The sequence below is a fragment of the Aegilops tauschii genome, chromosome 2 (genome assembly GCF_002575655.3).
Source record: "Aegilops tauschii subsp. strangulata cultivar AL8/78 chromosome 2, Aet v6.0, whole genome shotgun sequence".
In the NCBI taxonomy this organism is placed as follows: Eukaryota; Viridiplantae; Streptophyta; class Magnoliopsida; order Poales; family Poaceae; genus Aegilops; species Aegilops tauschii.
This window is the reverse complement of record NC_053036.3, coordinates 428,825,382-428,840,747: the sequence shown is the minus strand read 5'-3', so window position 1 is coordinate 428,840,747 and position 15,366 is coordinate 428,825,382.

The window sequence follows — 15,366 nt, the reverse complement described above, 5'->3', positions numbered from 1 at the left end:
AAAAAATGCAATCCTACCTACAATAAAACTTGACTATTAATAAACCTAGAATCGCTCCATCGGAGAGAAAAAGTGTTCCGCCAAATTTCTGCCTCGCAGACGGCGGAGAAAAGTCCCGAGGATTTTCTGTGATTTTTTCTAGGGTAAATGGGAATTTAGGGCAGATGGGCATCAAGAAACGAGCCACCGGAGCCCCACACAGTCATGGGGCGCGACCAGGGTGTAGGCCGCACCATGAGGCCGTGTGGAGGCTTGGTAGGCCCCTCTGGCCCATCTTCATTCCAATATTATTTTTTATATTTCAAAATAATTCCTCAAAATCCCCGCTGCATTTGGAGCTCCGAACAATCGCTTTTTCTTCAGTTGTATTTTTTATCCATTTTTCGAGTTGTCGATAATTTCCCACTCTTTGTATTACTTGCATTTTAAGGGAGAAAATGCATTAGAATTACATTATAATGTGACTATATCACTAAAATAGGATAAATTATGTAGAAAATAGTGATGCAAAATGGACGTATCAATCACTACGCCCCTGTGATGTTAGCTCTATGGGATCCCTTGAAGCGCACTAGTCATCGTTGGGGACGATGAGCTGCGTCACTTGGTACCCATGCTCAGGGGAGACGGGTGCTCAGGAAGAGGCCCCCGGGTGCCACCCATCGGGTTTATTTGAATCCTGATCTCTGCACCGCCGAGGCTGACTCTGCTTGGTGGCCCTGGGGAACCCAGTTTCCACCTCCACCGACAACCACTTCTAGTGGTGCATGGAAGGAACAGACCTGGTCTTCGGGTTTGAGGATAAGGAGGAGCATGATCCCCTGGTGCCCTGGTGGGCAGGGATAAGGAGGAGCATGATCCCTTGGTGCCCTAGTGGGCAGAATTCGACTGTGCCTTGGAAGCTGGTAGGAGGATGGACGAGGAGATAGAGTCGCGGATTTGGGATCGGACGCCTGCACTCATCCCCGTCATCGATGATAGGCATGGCCAGCGTGGGACGAGTGTAGGGTAACGCAGCAGAAAACAAAAAAATTCCGACTTACGCACCAGCCCAGGACCACTATGAAGACTGCATACAAGGTTTGATCTTTTTCGTTACCGACTCGTAGCGCAGCGGGAAGTAGAGTCGATGACGATCGGCGGTGCAGATCCCCGCAGCTAGGATTTTACAACCTCCCAACCGCGAGGATGTATACCCTCATCTGCCCCTCGGACAGCCCTCCGGGAGGTGGTCAAATAGTCCCCCGGACGGTGTCGCGGACAGCCCTTCGGGAGGACCTTCGAAACTCGGACGGTCACTCAGACAGCCCTTCGGGAGGACCTTTGAAACTCGGATGGTCACATGGACAGCCCTTCGGGAGGCACTCTCGAACTAAGACCGAAATTACAATCTCTCTACAGAGTTGCACACATACGGTGTCATCTATCCGGCAGGGCTTCACCGTCCAGAACTAGTTCCTGCCGGAACCCAGACAGCCTTTCGGCTCTACGAAACTATTTCACGGGGAGGGAGAGAGAAGCCAGATCATTGCAATGGCACTTGTATGTGAGAAAGAGTGAGTGTGGAGAGTGCCTCTCCACCTCTATTTATAGGAAAACCCAAGGGGTAGGGGACACATGAAAAACCCAAAAATGCCCACACTTTATGTCACACATAAGGGGCATAAAGGGCATAAAGGGATGACAAGTGGAGCCCCATGGAGGAGCTGCACCATCCAACATCCCACCTTCATGGGGGGCCCCAAAGGGGGTTCCTTGATCCCCAAGTCCTTCTAAAAGCCTTTTGGGAAAAGCCCCAAAAGGTGGCTTTCCATAAATATCCCAAAAAGCACTTTCACTATTCACGACGACATTTTTCAGCGTCCGTTCGAACTGAAAATATTTATGTGGGCTTAGAAAATTTTCAGTACCCACTCAAATAATTTTCAACGCGTTCCGAAACAATTCCAGATTAGTGATTTTCATTTGCGAAAAGCATCTGAAGTGGTTCCGGCAGCTCCGGAGCAATTCCAGCTTTTATCTCGGAAAATTCCAGAAAGTTTCCAGAATGACTCTGGCACCCTCCAAGAATTATCAGGCATGTGCCGAAACCAATTTGACTTAATAGTATATCCCGAAACAACTTTTCGGTTTCACCGAAACTCATCCGATGACCTCTCTCTGCGAAACTTTTCCGCTGTCCGAAACTTTTTCGGTGATTTTCTCTCAGACTCCCTGGCTAGGTATTCAACAGATAGATGACCCTTAAGCGTGTGACCCTATAGGTTCGGTGAAGTATAGACATGACCCTGAACCCCTTCCGATCAATGATCAACATCGGAGCCGTGGACACCCATATTGACCCCTATACCCACACGAATAAATATTCGAGTGAACCTCCAGTTGCAGTGAGCTATTCCTGTTGCTTCGCAATATGTCACAAACACCCGAGGTGAGATTTATTGCATCCCCATGGACGAACAATTTGTCCACCATGCAAGTTACCTCGTTACCGGTTTTGTTCTCTTTTCTCGTTTCCGTGTTCCGGCATCCCAGTGATTAAATCACACTGTGTCTGGCCAGACGATGATGGATACCGTAATACCGAGAGGGCCCGAGAATATCTCTCCATCGTCGGAGGAGCAAATCCCAATCTTGAGCTATCAAGTTACTTGACACACTTTTCCATGAACCCGTAAGCCGCCGTAATAGCCACCCATTTACGGATGACGTTTAACAAACCCCAAAGTTCATGAAGCAAGCATGAAGAAACTCGATACTCTCATGGTCTAAGGAATCATGCAAACGTTAACCATCTCTATGTTATGCACCATTAACTTGTGACGAATGAATCTCTTAGCATAACATCAATCTGGGTCGATTCAACACAAATGTTCTCTTAACATTGTGCCCTCAAGGTTGCTTGACATAGACATGCCCATGATCAGGAAAACAGAACCATCATGCAACACTTGAGCTAGTCTTAGAGGCTAGACTAGGAATACTTATTACCGTTTATTATTCCACACGTGCATATGAGTCTCCCTCCGAGCCTCGTGGATATTGCAGACTCGAGAATCATTGCAATTATAGCATGGAACATAAACATAATTATGAACTTGGAGATAAATAATATCATTTATTATTGCCTCTAGGGCATATCTCCTACAGACTCCCACTTGCACTAGAGTCAATAATCTAGTTAATGCTAATGCAATTTACACCTATGGCATACCGGTGTAAAAAATGCTTCGCATGTGGTATAGCCTAATGTCCATCGGATCTGACAACTTCAGCTCCATGTGTATCTCTGCATATCCTCGCGTTTTCACGCTTTCACAAAATTCATATTTTGTGCGGACTTGGCTTTGTATATATGTGAATCATTGGTCGAAACCTGATTCCTCAGACTGGGTTATGGAGCAACTATCTGCAATAGTGTCCCATTGACCAAAGCCTTCTTGGAACCATACTAAGTTCATGAATGAACTATATGATTCAACATCTTTGTCTTTGTCGCTTCTAAAGCGGCAACATACTTCGCCTCTGTTATAGAATTCGCCACAGTAACTTGTTTGGAACAATTTCCAACTAACTGCACCACCATATTGTGTGTTACACAAAACCCTCAATTTAAATCGAAAATCGCATGGTGAAATGATGAAGATTGTATCGATGTAACCTTTTACAACGAACTCTTCATGATCTCCACTTGCGAGAAAACATGTCATCAGTGCTACTTTAGTACTCAATGATCCTTTTTTCACTGTTGTCCCATGATCAATACTTTTGATCACTTTGGTATCTATACTCGCAACAGCTTGGGAGTATTGGACATATCTGGTTGTTTTACATACCATGGAATACATGATTAATCCAAACACATGAGTGTGTGGAATCTCCATCATGTATTTTGCTCATCAGTGTTTTGGGACACCGATTCTTGCAAAAACTCTTTCCATGCGACTTGGCAAGAATCACTCCTTGTCGTTCTTAGTGCTAAAAGGTTTTAGCATCTTGTCAATATGTATTTTTTATCGGCCCTATTAGGTAAATCTATCTCCATAGATCATTATGCCTAATATCAAGGCTATTCAGCCCAAGCACTTCATCGAAAAACTATTTTCAAATGAAGTCCTAATTCATGTCAAGAAATTTATTTCCAATTAACAATGTGTCAAGCACACAAGGTTTTCAGAAATATTATTATGCTCCCACTTACTTTATAGAAATACAAGCATCTTCGTTACCCATTGATGAAGTCAAACCCCTTTGACCATTTCATCAAAGCACGAAGATTCCAACTCCATTTTGCTCTCTTCTGTCCATCGCTGGAACTCTGAAGTTTGCACCCTTACTAGCATCCTCTGGATAGACAAAATGCCTTGCTCTGTAACACATGCAAGTCCTTGGTTTCATTTCCATCGGATGGAAATCCTATTGTCATCCATGTTTCATATCTCATGATTGAAATATGTATTAATTGCTAGTTCAAACCGAACCGACTTTAAGCATCGCTACGATGAAAACAACCTCATCGTAGTCAACTCTTGAACTTGTTATTTCAACAAGTCGAGCTTTATGGATAAAACATTTTTATCCGTATCAGTTTTAAGTTCCATAAATATTCAATAGACTCTAAGTCTTCCGAAAGGTGTATCAAGGTTTTAATCTTGAATTACTTATATGGAAACTAACTCGGGTTGTATTGGCATTTAGCCAATTCCGGAGTCAGGGCCCATCAACACTTCCTTGTGTATCGTAGGTATAATGTTGTCTAACAACAATATCTCGTTTTCGCACCTGAGAGGTTTGCACGAGCCTTGCCTACGTGGTTCAGCTGCAAGTTCGACCGGAGTTCATACATTTTATTGTAGAGACTTCCGTATCAGTCGCAGTAGGAAACTCTGGAATTACTTCCAAGGTCTCTTTCCTTTGATCTGATGACAAAGATACTGTTTATCTCGTCGAGTTACACTATTCTCCCACTCACCTTTTTGAAAGAACCATTCTCTTTAAAAGCATACCGTTTTGTGGCAAAAATCCTTTGCCTCGGTATAGTGGTGGGGGAATACCCAATGACTTGGGATAACTTACAAAGTAGCACTTGTCTGATTTGGAATAGGTTTGTAACCTTTTACACAAGCCCCATATTCCAAATGTTAAGAAAAGATATAACATGGTTGGGCATACCATACCATGCCATCATTTCAACAGGCCCAATGGAGCTCTTTTCAGTGTAAAAGCCGCAACCTCTAAAGCATTACTCTTTAAAAGTGATAATTGCAAATTTATTTATGTCATCTTTGATCTTACCATGTCATAAATGGTTTGATTACATCTTCACAGACATTCCACTCATGTTGGTGTTCCGGGAGGTGTAAGTTATGAAACTCTTTTCACAACTCATCAGACATTCGCTAAACTTGTAACTCAGATATTCCTTTCTGCAATCAAATTTTAGAAACATAATTTCCTTGTTACAATAACTTCTACTTCATTTTTGAAAACCTTTCGAATGATTTCAAAAGATCCAGACTTACGTCTTATCAAGCAAATATCCATATATCTACTTGATTCATTTATGAAGATAGATTAATCCACTACTTGCAACAACATTTATTGAACTACACACATCAAAATGTATGATCATCAACAAGTTTGTTGCTCGTTCCTTATGGCCTGTGAACGATATTTCAGTCACTTCACTTTTCGAAGGAAAGTTGCAAGTGTCAGATGATTAAAAATCAAACGACTTCAAAATCCATCATAATGGAATTTTTCCGTGAAGGTTTCTCCAATGTGACCAAATGTAGTGCCACATATGTGTGGTATTCTCATAGTCTTGCGACATTTAGCGTCAGTGTTATGGATGTATCATTTTACCATCAATATTCATAACATGCATCCCATCTTGGATGGAAGCATGGCCCTTCATGTTATTCATAATACTGAACAACAATTGTTCTTTTATGAACAACCCTTTTGCAATAAACATTGCGCAATGGGATAGAGTGTAAGAAACTCTAAAATAAATTATGAAAGTAAACACAAAGGTAATATATTAATATCATTATTCATAACATACATCTCATTCATAACGAAAGTATGGCCCTTACGTTTATTCATAATACTGAACATCAAAAGTTCTCTTATGAAAAACCTTCTTGCAAGATACTTTATGCAATGGGCTAGAGTGTGTAAAACTCTAAAATGTTTTATGAAAATAAATACATATGGTAATACACTGATGGAAGATATGGTAACATTTACTATGTTCCATGTGTGTATCTAAACCTCATTCCTGGCCAGTCTTTCAGGCCATAGTAGTTCTTACATCGAGTTGCAACAAAATGCAATCGAGCGGGTATCTTTGTGATTAACTCACAATACCCAAGAATTAGTGATTAACATGTTTAACCATAACTCCCAAGAACTATATCTTTGACCAGCCTTCTATACATCAAAAACTTGTATGACATTCATACATGAGCTGGATATTCCAGACATCTTTCTTTCTGCCTTTATACTTCTAACAGTTTAACTTTTAGTATTTCCTACTCGCAAAAGAAGCACCCAACTTAAGAGTGGCGTTAGCCCCGGACTTCCTAGGCGTGTAAGTCATACTAACACCCTTTGGACACTTCATTTCTCTTTAAGTTGTTGTTTTATTCACCTTTCATCATATGACAGGCATTCTTCTGGATCCCTCTCTTATCAGTCTAATGCATAGTAAACACTTTACTAATAATTTGCAAACAAACATTGCTTTGGATATTTCATATCTTTCAGCCTTTCTTTGTATCTGAAAATTAATTTTTAGTTCCATGAATATCACATAACTATCCCAAACTTTCAAAGTTCGAGTTTCATGGAAGCAAACATATTGCACTTGACCGCAATGGAATTCTAGCTTTTGGATCGAAGGACGAGAGTCTCATCATCCATTGCATTTAGCGGGAGTATACGGAAAGCATGCGATAGGACAAAGTCCTTCTCGGCACTTTTGAGGACAATCCTCACATTACGTTACCAATCGTAAAGTTTTAACCAGATATTTAACAGCTATTCAATTTTAACAGGGAAGGTGGAAACGCGAGCCATTATTCTACAACTATTTTGCAAGAAACACTTAGACAGTGTTCATAATTAATTGCACTGAGAATTAAACAAGTTAATTCTATAGTGCGCTCCCACTCAATTCAATATCTCTCATAATTGAATTAGAGTGATTCAACATCCATATTTCTATTCGATGCCATTGACGGGTTCATCACTGATGACACGAATTTCAATCGGTAGGCCAACTTGCCGATCACATCTCTATGTGATTCTTGTTCATCTTTCGATGGGCGTGTTCCGAGCTCAGGACTCTCTTGCCTGAACGTCAAAGACAACCAAGTGATGTTGCTACGATGTCTGACATCACCCGCCTCATTCCTCTCGATTTGTTCGTGCTCATGTGTACATGGCGCACCCCAAAAAGATACGAATTTCAGACGGTGCTACACTTGGGTGAACACTAACTACTTTGATATTTTAAGTGAGAGATCACCCTAATAAAAAGCGACTACCGCGCAATCAAGAAGGGTGCATCAAAGGGATAAACATCTCAGGCAATTCATAATAGCATGATATGGTATAGCCCTTTATGACGGAGAAGTCTTTCATTCCTTCGTCTTCGGCATTCGCGTCGGTGTTCACCTTCACGAAGATTGCCACCACCTTGTCGATTCACCAAATAATATTGCTATCTCTATAGCTAATAAAATAAGTGCATTACTTAAGGTTGACACGCAGGTCATTAAAGTGACAATCATATGGCTCCAGCCATCATGCCGAATCATGACACGCAGTTCATGTTAATTACATCATATAGTCATCTCATACATAATCAAATTGAATATGAGCATTGCTATACCACATCACATGCACATCCTGCAAAACCAAGTTAGACGCCTCTAATCGGTTTATGCAAAATTTTATTTTACGTGGCTTCTAAGGTTTTGACTTAAACCGCAGCTACCAACGTTTTATCATCAAGTATGATTATTCAAGTTGCTAGATTAACATCTCGGGGTGTATGAAACACGGGACAATTAAATCCCGAGCCCCATACTAAACTTCGTCATACGCATGACCCCCGTGCAGATCATATCTGCAATGCCCTTTCATCTACGAATTTCATCTTTCTTTTGACTACGGTAGAACCCAAAGAACTGATAGCACTTCCATGATCAATCAGGATCACGGATTGCCAGAACTTTGTCAAATTCCACCATGTTGTCTCGAGATTGAGCAAACACAAATTCTAGGAAAGCAACAAGAACGCCGGGTAACAGATTTCATCTGTCACCCGCATAAATAATTTTCAGCAATAGATATCATCTACTACCTAATTATATTATGCAATACCCATACATCTCCATGTATTCTAGATCGAAACCTGCATCTACGCATAGCACGGCTCTTGATGCCACTGTAGGGTAACGCAGCAGAAAACAAAAATTTTCCGACTTACGCACCAGCCCAGGACCACTATGGAGACTGCATACAAGGTTTGATCTTTTTCGTTACCGACTCGTAGCGCAGCGGGAAGTAGAGTCGATGACGATCGGCGGTGCAGATCCCCGCAGCTGGGATTTTACAACCTCCCAACCGCGAGGATGTATACCCTCATCTGCCCCTCGGACAGCCCTCCGGGAGGTGGTCGAACAGTCCCCCGGACGGTGTCGCGGACAGCCCTTCGGGAGGACCTTCGAAACTCGAACGGTCACTCAGACAGCCCTTCGGGAGGACCTTTGAAACTCGGATGGTCACATGGACAGCCCTTCGGGAGGCACTCTCGAACTAAGACCGAAATTACAATCTCTCTACAGAGTTGCACACATACGATGTCATCTATCCGGCAGGGCTTCGCGGTCCAGAACTAGTTCCTGCCGGAACCCAGACAGCCTTTCGGCTCTGCGAAACTATTTCGCGGGGAGGGAGAGAGAAGCCAGATCATTGCAATGGCACTTGTATGTGAGAAAGAGTGAGTGTGGAGAGTGCCTCTCCACCTCTATTTATAGGAAAACCCAAGGGGTAGGGAACACATGAAAACCCCAAAAATGCCCACACTTTATGTCACACATAAAGGGCATAAAGGGCATAAAGGGATGACAAGTGGAGCCCCATGGAGGAGCTGCACCATCCAACGTCCCACCTTCATGGGGGGCCCCCAAAGGGGGTTCCTTGATCCCCAAGTCCTTCTAGAAGCCTTTTGGGAAAAGCCCCAAAAGGTGGCTTTCCATAAATATCCCAAAAAGCACTTTCACTATTCACGACGACATTTTTCAGCGTCCGTTCGAACTGAAAATATTTATGTGGGCTTAGAACATTTCCAGTACCCACTCAAATAATTTTCAACGCGTTCTGAAACAATTCCGGATTAGTGATTTTCATCTGCGAAAAGCATCTGAAGTGGTTCCGGCAGCTCCGGAGCAATTCCAGCTTTTATCCCGGAAAATTCCAGAAAGTTTCCAGAATGACTCTGGCACCCTCCAAGAATTATCAGGCATGTGCCGAAACCAATTTGACTTAATAGTATATCCCGAAACAACTTTTCGGTTTCACCGAAACTCGTCCGATGACCTCTCTTTGCGAAACTTTTCGGTGTCCGAAACTTTTTCGATGATTTTCTCTCAGACTCCCTGTCTAGTATTCAAAAGATAGATGACCCTTAAGCGTGTGACCCTATAGGTTCGGTGAAGTATAGACATGACCCGGAACCCCTTCCGATCAATGATCAACATCGGAGCCGTGGACACCCATATTGACCCCTATACCCACACGAATAAATATTCGAGTGAACCTCCAGTTGCAGTGAGCTATTCCTGTTGCTTTGCAATATGTCACAAACACCCGAGGTGAGATTTATTGCATCCCCATGGACGAACAATTTGTCCACCATGCAAGTTACCTCGTTACCGGTTTTGTTCTCTTTTCTCGTTTCCGTGTTCCGGCATCCCAGTGATTAAATCACACTGTGTCTGGCCAGACGATGATGGATACCGTAATACCGAGAGGGCCCGAGAATATCTCTCCATCGTCGGAGGAGCAAATCCCAATCTTGAGCTATCAAGTTACTTGACACACTTTTCCATGAACCTGTAAGCCGTCGTAATAGCCACCCATTTACGGATGACGTTTAACAAACCCCAAAGTTCATGAAGCAAGCATGAAGAAACTCGATACTCTCATGGTATAAGGAATCATGCAAACATTAACCATCTCTGTGTTATGTACCATTAACTTGTGACGAATGAATCTCTTAGCATAACATCAATCTGGGTCGATTCAACACAAATGTTCTCTTAACATTGTGCCCTCAAGGTTGCTTGACATAGACATGCCCATGATCAGGAAAACAGAACCATCATGCAACACTTGAGCTAGTCTTAGAGGCTAGACTAGGAATACTTCTTACCGTTTATTATTCCACACGTGCATATGAGTCTCCCTCCGAGCCTCGTGGATATTGCAGACTCGAGAATCATTGCAATCATAGCATGGAACATAAACATAATTATGAACTTGGATATAAATAATATCATTTATTATTGCCTCTAGGGCATATCTCCTACAACGAGGTCGTCGAGGCACGTTCCCACGCAATCACGACATGCAATGTTGTCGCCCGCCTCAGCTCGTCCAACGTCGGCGTGTTTCACCATCACCATAGTCTTTGTCATCGCAACCAGGCTGGTCGTAACTAGTTTGGTGCTATGCTAGTAATAACTTAGTTGAATTTTTATTGGTTCTATGAATGTAAGTCGTAGTGCAACTAATTTTCAGCACCTAATATATGAATGTAACTATTCAGTTCTATGATGAATGCAATGGTAACTCTATGCTCAATTGAATTGGGGAAGAACCATTGCAGTTTATGACAATTTGGTCCCGCTGAGATAATATTTTGGAGGCTGTGTTATGGCAAATTTGAGTTTTTGTGTACCTTATGGAGTCTCCATGAATATAGCTATCGCCTCCATAATTCATTTTGGCGATCCAAAATATGAGCATCTAGTAGAGTTGCTCTTATATGATAATGCTCCTGGTTATATGCGCATATGTGAAATGTGGAACCTCACAAGCAGTGGAGCAAACAAAAGAAGCCATGTTGATATTATTAGTTCATGTTATGGCTCCACCTCTATTTTAGAACTAAGCCAAGCACGACTTAAATTAAGAAAACCTAAACTAAGCACGAAAGTAACATAGGTCTTAAGAAAACACAATGACAAACATACAACAATAAAGAAAAAATAGATTTGGATAGAGAGCAACAACATGCATACAACCCGCAAACTTGGAACAAAAGAACACTAGGGCACAAGAGTGGGGTGTGCCATTCTCACAATAGTGTGGATCTAACTAAATGCTGAATGGCCGCATCCATTGTTTCCTTGCCCTTCATGCTCCTCAGCAATGCCCACTACTGCATGAACATAATACATTTGATAATGCAATCAATATCATTTCTAGGAACAATATGTTAGATTGTCAGTTTGTTAAAGAACATTGAGAAATGTGACAATGCAGCACGAAACAACCTGTGTTGAGAGCCTCACAACCCTAAGCGGCGCTGATACATCTCCAACGTATCTATTTTTTATTGTTTAATGCTATTATATTATCGTTTATATATACTTTTATTACCATTTTATATCTTTTCATATTATTTTTCTGGACTGACCTATTAAAAGTGTCAGTTGCTGTTTTTTCTTGTTTTTAGTTTCACCAAAAAAAATATCTAGGAAAGTCCAACTACAATGCCAATTTTTGAGGATTTTTTCTGAAGTATGAAGGACACTAGAAACTTCGGGGTGCCATGAGAGGACCCACCAACCAGCCACAAGGGCCGTGGCCGTGCCACCAGGATATGTGGGCCCCCTGCTGCTCCGTTTGACCCAATTCCTCACCTATAAATTTCATAATTCCTTAAACCCTTAGAGAGACAGAAGAGAGAATTTTATCACCACCGCAAGCCTCTATTTCAAAGCGATCGTATCTGGAGCCCCTATTCTAGTGCTCTGCCAGAGGGGGAAACCACCACGGAAGGCGTCTCCATCAACCTTGTTGCCTCCATGATGATGTGTGAGTACTTTTTTAGGACCTACGGGTCCATAGTAGTAGCTAGATGTCTTCTTCTCGCTCTCTCTTTTAGATCTTCAATACAATGATCTCTTCTAAGATCGCCCTGATGTAATTCTTATGGTGTGTTTGTTGGGATCCGATAAATTGTGAATTTGTGATCAGATTGTTCATTGAATATGATTAAATCTTGTAAAGTTCCTGTAATGTATAATTGAGTAGCTATGTATGGTTTTCGAGTTATTTGTCTTCTCTGGCCAAGATAGATGGGTAATTATTCAGAGGGAGTGGTGCATAGTAGTGGGTTCAACCTCATGATGATCTATATCCCAGTGACAGAATAGGGAGAAGGCACGTCATGTGTTGTTGCTAGTAAGGATAAAACGACATGGATTGATCTTATTGCTAGATTTCTTTCTGTCTACATCATGCCATTTTGCTTATTGAGTTACTCTATTTTTATTAAACTTAATAGCTTGAATGCATGCTGGATAGCAGTTTTGGGGTAGATTAATAGTATTAGATGTAATTGGATTACGGTCTACTTGTCACAGACGTGATGCCTATATAAGATTATGCCATGAATGATCATAGTTATGAATAATGCTTTTCTGTCAATTGGCCAACAGTAATTTTTTACCATGCCATTACCTACTTTCGAGAGAGGTGCCACTAGTGAACCTATGCCCCCCGGTCCATTTTCTATCAATACTTGCGTTCCTCATTTGCTCTTTTATTTACTCTTATAATTTTGCCGCTTTGCTATATCACTATTGAAAGGATCTAGATGACGACTAGAGGGGGGGTGAATAGGCGTTTTAAAACTGTTACGGATTTGGCTTTATCCTAATGCGGAATTAAACTAAACGGATACCTTTCAAGCACAAATCCTAAATATGCTAGGCTCAACTAAGCGCACCAACAACCTATGCTAAACAAGATAGGCACTTAAGGAAACTAGCAAGCACAAACTATATCACAAGATATGGAAATGTAGGAACAACTAAACAATTCAACTAGCACAAGATATATCAATATGAGCAAGTATGAATTGCGGTAAGTAAAGGGTGTGGGTAAGAGATAACCACAAGTGAGTCGGAGACGCGGATTTATCCCGAAGTTCACACTCGTGAGAGTGCTAATCTCCGTTAGAGCGGTGCCGAAGCCAAAGCTCCGGGGCGTCACCAAGTGACTCACCGTATTCTCCTTTTCGAGTCACCCCCAACGGATGAGCCTCGATTCACTCGGGGTTGGTCTTGAAGGCGACCACCACACCTTTACAAACTTCTCTGGAGCACACCACAAGCAAGGAAGCTTCCGGAGGAACTTGACCACCTAGGCCGCTTCAACACCCTTCCCCGGAGCACACCACAAGAGGAAGCTTCCGGGGGAACCTTGGCCACATAGGCCTCTTCACAATCTTCACAATGAATATCACCAAACCGTCTAGGAGGCCGAAACCTCCAAGAGTAATAAACTCACGGACTCTCACTCGAACTAATCGATGTGGGGAGCTCAAACCAATGCAACAAATGCAATGCAATGCCAAGCAACAAATGCTCAACACACTCTCTCAATCTCACAAGATGCACTTTTGAAAGTAGGAGATTGAGGAGAGGGGATGCAATGGATATGATCAACAAATGGCTCACAAATCCATCCACAAATCCCCCTTCACATAGAGGGGAGAAAGGGCTTTGGGAGAGGTGTAGAGAGGCTCAAAATGGTGTTTTGAAAGTGTAAGAACCAACCCCCAACCGGTGGGAGGGAAGGGCCCTTAAATAGCCAAACTCAGAAACTAGCCGTTGGGGCTCCAACGGGCATTTCCTGGGCACCCCGTGTGCACGGGGGTTGAGACCCCGTGTGCACGGGGTCCCGTGTGCACGGTACGAGCCCGTGTGCACGGAGTACCCAGAATTCTGGACACCCCGTGCGCACGGGGGTCAAAGACCCCGTGCACACGAGGTCCCCAGGACAGCCAGCAGTAGCCCACTAAAACATCGATAACTTGGGCATACGGACTCCGAATTAGATGATCTTGGGCTCGTTTTGAAGCTATGGAAAAGCCCAAGGTCCTCACATAGAGAACCACCCAAGATCAACAAGAAAGAATGATGCAAGTAATGCAAAGGTTTGAGCTCTCTACATGCGACGTGATCAAGCTACTTGCCCGAGAGTCCCTCTTGATAGTACGGCTATCAAACCTATAATCCGGTCTCCCACCAAGCACTATGAGACCGGCAAAACTAGGAAAACCTAGCTAAGGTATACCTTTGCCTCGCACATTCAACTTGAGCTTGATGATGACTTTAATGCTTGCCTCAAGTTGGAATCCCTTTCTTGTCCACGACCACTTGGTGAAGATACTCGAATTGCTTCCTCATGATGCAATGAGGGAAGCCTTATCTCAAGCCCATCTTCACGTGCACATTATCATGATGTGGACCGCAAGCTTCAAAGCATATAACCTCCGGCTTCTCATCTTGCACCTGGACTCCCCGAACTCGATGACCATCACCACTTGATGTCATCTCATCTTGCACTTGGACTCCTCGAATCCGATGACCATCACCACTTGATGTCATCCACACATAGGCTACACGAGATCTTTCCTTTTGATGCAAGCCTATGAGAAACACCTAACCCACATAGACATAACAAACATGTAGCATGGGTTAGGTAACAAAGCACAATTCACAATTACTTACCATACCACTAGATCACTTGATCTCACGTGGTACATTGTTTGTGCTTTGTGAGTTGACCACTTAGATATACTCTTCGAGCTTCATCTTGGTCAACCAATATCTTTACTTCAAGCTCCATCTTGGTTTCTTGAAAGCCACAATGAACTCTTCATTTCACTTCATTGCTTCAAGACAATATCACCAAAGACTCTTTCATGACCATATCAAGTTCCACTATGAATATCATCTTGGTCACCACTTGCCCTTCTAAAAACTCCATCCCAAACTCTTGAGAGGCATAATGAATTCGTCACTCTAGTTGATTGATTCAAGACTTGATCAACATGATCTTGTCTTGAGAGGCATAATGAATTCTTCACTCTAGTTGCTTGCTTCAAGGCTTGATCAACTGAAACCCAACACATGAGCTCACCATGATCTCGTCTTGAAACCATAACTCGAATTCTTCTCTTTGATTATTCTCTCAAGCCTTGATCCTCAGAAGACCAACTTGAAACCTCGCTGGATATGGAATCTCGAGAGCCAACACCTAGGCCCCGTGAGC